Raw genomic sequence first — 9,753 nt, forward strand, 5'->3', positions numbered from 1 at the left:
AAGGAAACAAGCTTTCGAACGCCAGGCAGCTCCTCTGTGGGACCTGGAGGAATCCCAGGTTTAGTTTTGGCACAATTCAACTTTGATTTTTTTATCATTTTGATGGATACGAGGGATGTTTATTTTAAGCATATTTTTGAGAACCAATTTACACGTTCACCAGTGCACAAAATGCTGGGTTTTAAAGCATTTTTTTCTATGTATTTAAATTTTCCCAGTTGTAGGAAAATATGGGGGGATCAGACACGGGGAGGGGAGTGGACAATGACACTCGACTTTGGGATTCAACATGGAAAACTTGAAAGCAGTCAACATCACGCGTCAACATTTTACCCTTCACTCAAATTCTAATGAATTCTCAAGCAGCATGTTTCTTACTTAGCCCGACTGTCAGTGTCAATGATCAGTGGAAATAGTTTTGCCTCCTTTGTGGGTGTCTGGTGAAATCGCCGCTTATCGACCCTGCCTGATGAAAAGCGAACCTGGCCTAGCTAACGTGCATGTATTGCTGAATCAATGGGGGGGGGGCTTTCGCCTGCTAGCAAGGAATTATCATGAGTTCATAGCTGTTCCTAGCTCCACATAATCACGGCCTTTTCTATAAATGGCCTTTATTTGTTCTTAAAAATCTGGCAAAAGTTGCCCCCCAAAACATCTTAGAATTACATAAAACAACGGCCTGGGTCTTCGGCAGCTTTGTACAGAGGGTCTGGCCCAATTTGCGGCCACAGGTCTGGTGCGCTGTTGTGCAAATTATGTGGAAAGATGTTCGCTGCAGCTGGACAAAATGTGTTTGAAATGAGAAGGTTTGTCCTTAATAATTCAGAATGGTGGCGACCGCACGAATAGCGCCCGTGTTCCTTTTCCCAGCTGTCTTCCCCCCGCCCTCCCCCCAAAAGCAGGAGAATGTAGGGAGGTGAAATACAGACCCTAATGCCTTTTAATTCCCTCTTTCCACTTGCTTGTCAGTTTCACCCAACAAACTGCTTCCAAATCTTCTTTTTGCAGGGTGGGGGCGGATCGGAGGAAAATCTACCAAAGCTCCTGCAGTTTTGCAGTGATGTTAATGGCCCTTGGGGAAATGGCTGCGTCTGCCATGTGCCTGGCTAATGAGTTCTTTACACTTATTACTAAGGGTGGGGTTAAACGAACGAGGTGATTTGTCATTAGGGGAAGGCTAATTAAAGATGGGCACCTTGCCAGCGGCCGGCGGCGTTTTGTGCTTCTTGCTAATGGCAAATGGCTGGGGGAAGCAAAGGATGTGGGTGAAGAAAAGCAAAGCCGAACCTTTCCTTTAGCAAGCGTTGGGAAAATGAAGCCCATCAGGAAGGGTGGGCTTGTGATAAAAGCCCTGGCCTGAGACCCACATTCAATGCCCGCCGCTCTGTGCCTCAGTTTCCCCCGCTGCAAACCAAGGCTCATAACCCTGCCTTTTGGCTTGGCTATTTCGGATGGGAATGAGAGCCGGGCCGATAAAGGCGGTTTTTTGGTTCGCTGACAATTCTGAAAAACTCAACCCCCTCAAAATTGCAGAACCTTTTCGAAAGTCTCAGCAAAGGAAAAAGTTGAGGGGTGGATTATTTTGGCTTGAACAGAACGTTTTGCTTAGATTACAAGTGGGGTTTTTGTTTTTATATTTTAAGAAAATAAAATGGAAGGAAATAACGCAACAAAACGTTGGAACCTTGCAACATTTTCTGACATTTTTCTTACACAAACAGCCATCGAGAAGCAGCATGTTCGAGAGAAAGGTTTTGGGGGTCACAGAATCTGCATTTTTCTCTTGAAAAAAATTTCAGCCCAAACATTTCAACTAGCTCGATTATAAACGCTTTGTGGCAGGAACTGTCCTCTCCTAGGGAGCTATGCAGCACCTGGCACAAGGGGGCCCTGATCCTGGTCGGGTTCTCGGCAGCGCCTGACACAAGGGAGCCCTGATCTTGGGCAGGGCCTGGCACAAGGGGGCCCTGATCCCGGTCGGGGTCTGGGCAACGCCTGGCACAAGGGGGCCCTGATCTCGGTCAGGGTCTGGGCAGGGCCTGGCACAATGGGGCCATGATCCCAGTCAGGGTCTGGGCAGGGCCTGGCACAAGGGGACCCTGATCTCGATCGGGGTCTGTGCATCATCCAGCCTCCTGCAAGACAGGGCCTTCATCTCGACAGAATCAACTTCCCCACGTACCAGCCTGCCCCTCACATCCCCGGCTTTGTGCAAACAGTGCCGTCACGCAGAAAAGCTGGGGGGTCAGCTAATCATTTACGCTGAATCGACTTGGCTGCTTTCCTAGTTGGGGGGGAAAAAACCCGTTGGCCCAAGCGCCCATCGGTAAAATTTCCTGCGGAATCAACCTGGCCACAGTGGCAATACAAATCCACGTGCTTAGGAGCTGTGCTCCCCTCCCCCCTGGTTTGCAACGATGAGCCGCCAAGGGGGAGGGAGGGGCATGAAATATTGACACGCCAGCGCTGTGCATAATTGGCACCATTTTGTGCCTGCCAGCCACCTGTCCATGGTGCAGCCGCGAAACCTCCAGACAAATCACCCCGCCAGCACCGCTCTGCAAACGTGACGGCTGCTCCTGGCTCTCCCTGGTGCAGCTCCGCTGGTGCCAGCTGGGTGCCGGTCGAAGCAGATAGGAGTCGGCCGAAGCGTGGGCCAGATCCGCCGCTCGCTGGAGTGGAGCGACGCTGCTTTACACCACGTGGGGATCTGGCCCACGAGGCCGCTGCACTCAGCAGGGAGCTTTTATTTCTGGCAGGCTGGGGCTGGGTGGCCTGTCAACAGCCGAAGCAAGAGGCCCTTGAGGGGCCTGGCTCCTGCTGTCAATCAACTTGTCACCTGCAGCTGTGGTGCAGCAGCCCAGATGTGGCGCGCTAATTGCACAGCTGGTGAGAGAAGCACGTTACCCACTGAAAGCCTGGGGCAGGAAAGTAAATCTGGACGAGGGGTATTATTTATATTACCACAGCATCTAAAGGCCATGACCAAAAGCAGGGTCCCCACCATGCCGGGCACTGCCCAGACCCCGACCGAGATCAGGGTCCCCATTGTGCCATGTGCTGCCCAGACCCCGACCGAGATCAGAGCCCCCATTATGCCAGGCGCTGCACAGACCCCGACTGAGATCAGGGGGCCCTTCCCATTGTGCCGGGCGCTGCCCAGACCCTGACTGAGATCAGAGCCCCCATTATGCCAGGTGCTGCCCAGACCCTGACCGAGATTGGGGCCCCCCATTGTGCTGGGCACTGCACAGACCCCAACCAAGATCAGGGCCCCCCACTGTGCCAGGCACTACCCAGACCCTAATTGAGATCAGGGCCCACCATTGTGCTGGATGCTGCCCAGACCCTGACCAAGATCAGGACTGGATTGCGGGACACGGTATTTGCCATACTGGGGAGCCACTGGCTTCGTCTCCATTACCCTGCACTGTAGCTGTAGCCACAGCTGTGCCAGTTTCCAGGGATAGTGACTGTTCTGTTGTTCTGGGTGTTGTGTGGCCTCAGCTCAGCAGGTTCCTAGTCCGTGACCAGGGCTATGAGGTGTGACTGCTACAGGAGTTAGTCACTTGGCCAAACACCTTTCTAACCCTCCATCGCTCTGGGAGCAAAAACCCTCCTTTGCTGGTGCTGGGAAGGCCACCAAACCTGGGCGGTTTGGAATCAATCGTAATAATCCCTTGCACTTCTCTCAGGCGTCTCATGGCTTTACATCAGTGGCGCTCAAATTGCTTTAACAAAAACAAAATAAGTTCATGTTATTAATCCCATCTGTAAAATAGGGAAACTGAGGCACACAGTGGGGTGGTCACTTGCCCAAAGTCATCCAGCCAGCCAATGGCAGAGGTGGGACTACTACATCCACAGCAACAACAGCCTGAAAACAGGGGAGTTGGGGGCTGCATGAGAATGCCAGCCCCTACAGGGGAATGAGGGCTGCGAGGAAACTGCACTACAACTCCCAGGAGGCACTGCAGTCAGGCTTCACCATCTCCCACTATAAGGGGTGACCAGGGTGCATCATGGGAGATGTAGTCTGACGAGGGAGTCTGGCCTATAGGAGAGAATTCTAACACCAGTACTTTTTTTTTTTGGGTCCATGTGGAAACACTTCACATAAACTTCTCTCCTGTTCACTGAATCTTTTCCTTGAAAGTCTTTATCAAAAACACCCCTCCCCCTGCTCCTTTTCTTCCTTTTAACGGTTCCACCAATCAAATTTTCCCCTGAAAACCGAGTTTGGGGGCAAAATTTTCTGGTTTCCAACAGCCAGAAACCAAACAATTAAGAGGGACTTTATTTTATGATCACAAATACAAATGTTTGTGGTGGACGGATGGACAGACACAGTGGTGGACGGACAGACAGACACATTCGCACGCACGTGCCCTGTCCCTCCCTCTCTCCTCCTGTTTTGACGGGAGCGTATCCCAGGTTCTGTTTTAAAATAAACCAAACCAAACCCCACACAATCTGTTACCAGTGAAAAATGTAAACTGCGTTTCCGGCCCTGCCGTCTGTCATCTTTTATTGGCCCAGCTGCCGTTGGGCTTCTGTGATATCCTGGGACAGACCACTAGGTGGTATTAGGCAGTTTGCAGTTGCAAGCTAGTGGGCAGGTGGCAAGATCTCAGCCAATGTGGGCTGGTTTGTGCCAATCTGGGCCACCTGTTTGATCCATAATCCAGTGCCCCACGTGCCCTGGCTCTGCTCCAACCCATCGAGGTTTCTCTGCTAAATCTGGCCGCTGCTCAGACCTGCCAGAGTCCCTCTGCTGCCAGCGTTGTCTCCCCATGGGGTGTCTGTGCCATCAGGGTACGGGGTTTGCTGTGAGCCAGCCAAGGGGGCTTTGGTTGCCGTTTGGCGTTGCAACAGGGCCCAAGATGCCATGGGGGAGGATCGCCCCATTGCATAGATCCACTGGGGTGCCCCCTGCTGGCCACCCACTGGACTGCTGGGAAGCTGCTGGTGGGTTGTGGCACCATGTCATCTCTGACCTGGGGGGGGCACACCCTCCCCTGAGTTTGCTTTGCACTGATCTATACACCAGCGGCACCTTCGCTAGGGTGATGGGGGGGTCACTCTGTGGCCCAGGTTGTGCCTTGGGGAGATGCCTTGGTGGGCTGGTCACTGGGGCTCAGGGAGCTTGGCGTGCCAAAGGTGAGGCTTTGAGTGCCCACTGTGGGTCACAGACCCTGTACGACTCAAAGAGATTCCCCCTCCCCCCCTTGAAGCCATAGGGGTTTGTGCTGTCCGAACGGAGTCGTAGCCTTGTTGTTGTGGTGAAGTGATGACCTGGACCACTGTGTGTCATAGTCCCTGTAGAGCTAACAGCTGAAGGAGAGTCCCTGATAGCTCGAGCAATAGGGGCCCCTGCTTTATGAGGGTGATGGTCTGGTTCCAGCCGTCCTGCTGTAAAGATGCACATGCAGAGCTCTAGTGATTTGCACCAGCGTGTCGGCAAGGAGGGAGCCCGTGTGTCGGAGAGGAGGGAGTTGCCCACTCGCCCACAGGCGCTGGCTCCTGCAGGCCCCGGAGCTCCAGGCTGGCCCTTATGTGGCACCCCATCCTCATAGTGCCTCAGAATGAACCTACCCCAAGGCAGGTCAGGGTCATTTTCCACTATTTTGCAGACTGGGGGGAAACTGAGGCATAGAGCGATTACAGCAACGCAACCCAAGAAGTCTGTGTTAGAGGCAGGACTTGAACTCTCATCTTGCCTCCTTCTTGATCTTAGACGGGAGTGTGGCTGATCCAGGCGGGAGTCACCCTGGTCAAATCTGTGCCCTGTAGGATTCAGCATAATCTTGGGGGTCAGTGCAAGTCAGGGGTGGGGATCTCTTGTTGCCATGGTTATCTGAACCCCAATGGCACCCAGGCACCCTGAGGATCCACCCCCAATAGCTGGACTGACACAGGAGCCAGGGCTCCGGCTCGCTCCCCACTGCTGAAACTGTGTGTAGCTGGCTGGAATACCCCTGGGCGTCACACTGCCCCCTACTGGCAGAAATCCCAACCCTGCTACCTGTGACATGGTCTCGGCACAGGATACACCTCTAGAGATGCAGCCCCTGCATGGAAGAGCTACCCCGTTAAACAAGGGGGGTGGGGGGTGAAAGGAGGGATTGCTCTGAGGAAACTGAGGCCCAGCTGGCCTGACCAGTTCAAGGGCTGGTAGGGAATCTGGGGGCAGAACTGGGACTTGAATGGAGGCTGCGGAGGATAATGGAGCCGGTTGTTTCACGGCCATGGGGCGGCAATGCTCTGTCCTGGGAGCTGAGAGAGGCCCAGCTGCTCGGGTCCCCTGGGGGGCCTGGCTGATCTGGTGCATGAAGCTATTCCAGCCCCCCACCCCCATTAAAATCCCCCCAGCTCCCTCCGGCAACAGAACAAGGAGGACAGTTTATAAAACTTTATTAGCTCTTTTTTCCCTTTGAAGTGGCAGCCCCCCTGGGCGCAGAGTCAGGCCTGCCAGCCAGCCCTGCAGCCAGCCCATTGGCAGGGGGCAGAGCCAGGCCCTGCTCTTCCCACTGGGTACTGATCATGCTGCAAGGCACCACGTAGCTCCATCTCGGGGTCAGGCGTCCTCGGCTCCAAGGGGAAAGGCTAGGATGGCGAAACTCGAACTCGGCCCTTCCATAGGGCCAGTGTGCTCACAGCGCCCCCTGCTGGAGAGGGACCCGTTGCCCCTTGGGAAGCCTGTTTGCCCCACACTGGGGGAGGGCCGTTATTCTTCTGCCCCATACTGGGAGGGGCTGTTTCTGCCCTCCCCAAGAACCTGCCTCTGCCCCCTACTGTCTCCTTAACCCTTTGTCCCTCTCATCACATGAACCTCGAGCAGAGAAGGGGGGGAATTAAATAAGATTCAAACAATAATAATAAACTTCAAACAATGCCAGGAGTTTGCAGTGTCCTGTCTCCTCCCCCCCGCCCCCATGTGCTCCTTCCCCACCCGTGTCACTACTTCCCCAGTCCTCAGCTGCTCAGCACCTGCTCTTACCTTCTGGGATCAGGCCCCTCCCCACAGCCTGCCCATACACAGCCCCATGATCTCAGTGGAGAGAGGGGGAATCCTTCCTGCCTCCCACCACCCCCAGCACTCACCAAATATTGCCTGGGGGTGGGGGGGGTGCCCCAAATCTCTCTGCTGCCCTCTACTGGTCAGACTTTGTTTGGTGCCTCAGGAGTCAGCTACTGCGAGTCTGGTCTTTTGGGTTAATTAGCAGAGGCGCCTGCTTTTTGAATCCATAGGTCCCAGGTTTGGTCCCAGCCAATGACCCAGCGGGGGGGGTTCCACTCAGACTTCCGCTCTGGTTTTACTGGGGGAACTCACCACACTGATCCCCCTCGCCCCCCGCAACACAAATCAATCCCACACCCCACTCAGTCCCTGGGCCTCTGGCTGCCAGAAGTGTAGACTGGACAACAGGCAGCTGTGTCAGGGCCTGGCCGTCCAGAGCCCCGGCACCTCTGGTCTCAGCCGTCCAGAGCCTGGGCCTGGCAGTTCAGAGCCCTGACACCTCTGGGCTCTGCGGTCCAGAGCCCCAGCACCTCTAAGCCTGGCAGTTCATAGCCCCGACACCTCTGGGCTCTGCTTTCCAAGGCCCCAGTATCTCTGGACCAGGCAGTTCATAGCCCCGACACCTCTGGGCTCTGCCGTCCAGAGCCCCGACACCTCTGGGTCTGGCCGTTCAGAGCCCCGGCACCTCTGGGTCTGGCCGTTCAGAGCCCCGGCACCTCTGGGCTCTGCTTTCCAAGGCCCCGGTATCTCTGGACCTGGCAGTTCATAGCCCCGACACCTCTGGGCTCTGCCGTCCAGAGCCCTGACACCTCTGGGTCTCGCCGTCCAGAGCCCCGACACCTCTGGGTCTCGCCGTTCAGAGCCTCGGCACCTCTGGGCTCTGCTTTCCAAGGCCCCGGTATCTCTGGACCTGGCAGTTCATAGCCCCGATACCTCTGGGCTCTGCCGTCCAGAGCCCCGACACCTCTGGGTCTGGCCGTCCAGAGCCCCGACACCTCTGGGTCTGGCCGTCCAGAGCCCCGGCACCTCTAGGCCTGGCCGTCCAGAGCCCCGGCACCTCTGGGTCTGGCCGTCCAGAGCCCCGGCACCTCTGGGCCTGGCAGTTCAGAGCCCCGGCACCTCTGGGCCTGGCAGTTCAGAGCCCCGGCACCTCTGGGTCTGGCCGTTGAGAGCCCCGGCACCTCTGGGCCTGGCCGTTCAGAGCCCCGGCACCTCTGGGTCTGGCCGTTGAGAGCCCCGGCACCTCTGGGCCTGGCCGTTCAGAGCCCCGGCACCTCTGGGTCTGGCCGTTCAGAGCCCCGGCACCTCTGGTCCTGGCCGTTCAGAGCCCCGGCACCTTGGGGCTTGCTGCATCCGTTATGAAAGTAAAAAAAAAAAATTTGCTTGAGCGCCAGCTCCTCTTTCATCACAAATTAAGCACTGAGGCCAGGAGCTGGATCACTTGCTAATCACTCGGGTCTGTTCGTTCCCTCTGAAGCTCCTGGCACCGGCCACTGTCGGAAGACAGGACACTGGGCTGGACGGACCATAGGGCTGACCTAGTCTGGGCCATTCTTCTGGTCTTCTCTAGGGTCCCCCTTCCCCCGGGGAGTCCAGAACACCCTCGCAGGACAGAAGTGTTCTGTAACCCCCTACGGCCTTGGCTCGGAGCTGGCGTCAGCAGCACGGGAGCAGAGCAGGCCGGCCAAGGATTGATGTAGAAAAACAGGGCCGCCCAGAGCGGGGGGATAAGTGCCCCAGCCCCCGCAGGGGGCCCGCGAGCCCTGGCCCGGTGGCGCTGCGGGTCTTCGGCTGGCATTTCGGCAGCGGGGGGCCCTTCAGTGCTGCCGAAGCTGCAGAGCGACTGAAGGGCTCCCCATCGCCGAAATGCTGCCAGAGACCAGGACCGCCACCTGGTGAGTACAAGCACCGCAACTCCCCTGCTTTGCCCAGGCCCCCTGAATCCTCTGGGCGGCCCCGTGGAAAAATGTCAGTGTCCAAGGTCTGGGCAGGCGGGGGGGGGGGGTCTGCTAGAGGGTCGAGATGGTGACTGATGTGGCCGTAGTGATGGGGTGGTGCTGGGAAGAGATTGCAACCCGGAACCTGGGGAAAGGATCCAGGCAGATCCCAATGGAGCCGGTGCAAAGAAGCGGGGAGCCCGCAGGCGGGAGCCGTAACAAAACCCTGACACAAAATCGTAATGCAAGAATATTAGCCCTTGCGGCTCCTGCCTGTGGGATCCACCCTCCCCGCTGTGTGTGTGTGTGTGTGTGTGTGGGGCAATGCCCTGCCTCGGTACCTGAGGGGTGGGGCCCCCACATGGGCCATAGAAAACTAGGCAGAGTCTGTAACGGACCCAAGTTAAAACCGTCCCCGTGCAAAAGAGGCCGACGCTTTCCCTGGTGCGTGGCCCAGGGCACCACTAGGGGAGCTGAAGAGAGGGATGGGAGGTGTGCTGCCCCCTAGTGGATGAAATTTCACATGCTCAAGTATGTAATGTGGGGGGGCAGTGCGCATGCAGCTGGGTGAGGCTGCCCCCTGCAGGTTACAATGGCACCTCTGCCCAAGGTTGGGGGAGGGGGAAGCACTCTGTGTGTGTGTGTGTGTGTGTGTGTGTGTGTGTGTGTGTGTGTGTGTGTAAAACGCTGTCCCCTGCTGGATGGACAGTCACTCCTACGTGCTGGGAGGGGCGGGGGACCCAGTGGGGCTGCATAATGCTGCCCCCTGCTGGATGGGATACATCAGAGCAGCTC

The 9,753-nt window shown here is 56.5% G+C and overlaps 1 long non-coding RNA gene across 9 annotated transcripts; it reads right to left on the reverse strand.

The window, feature by feature from the left end:
• Nucleotides 1-6,955: 6,955 nt before the first annotated feature.
• LOC127035332 (uncharacterized) lies at nt 6,956-9,296 on the reverse strand. Of its 9 annotated transcripts, none has more exons than XR_007769704.1 (4): nt 8,203-9,296; nt 7,893-8,171; nt 7,583-7,799; nt 6,956-7,520 (listed from the first exon to the last, which is right to left on the reverse strand). It is a non-coding gene; the product is annotated as an uncharacterized LOC127035332 (long non-coding RNA). The 9 variants fall into 9 exon arrangements; XR_007769708.1 differs by lacking the exon at nt 6,956-7,520 and having other exon boundaries at nt 7,542-7,799; nt 7,893-8,078; nt 8,203-8,233; nt 8,265-9,296; XR_007769703.1 differs by lacking the exon at nt 6,956-7,520 and having other exon boundaries at nt 7,542-7,799; nt 7,893-8,109; nt 8,203-8,233; nt 8,265-9,296.
• Between the last annotated feature and the right edge of the window lie 457 nt (nt 9,297-9,753).

The sequence above is a fragment of the Gopherus flavomarginatus genome, chromosome 16, assembly GCF_025201925.1.
Source record: "Gopherus flavomarginatus isolate rGopFla2 chromosome 16, rGopFla2.mat.asm, whole genome shotgun sequence".
NCBI classification, from domain to species: domain Eukaryota; kingdom Metazoa; phylum Chordata; order Testudines; family Testudinidae; genus Gopherus; species Gopherus flavomarginatus.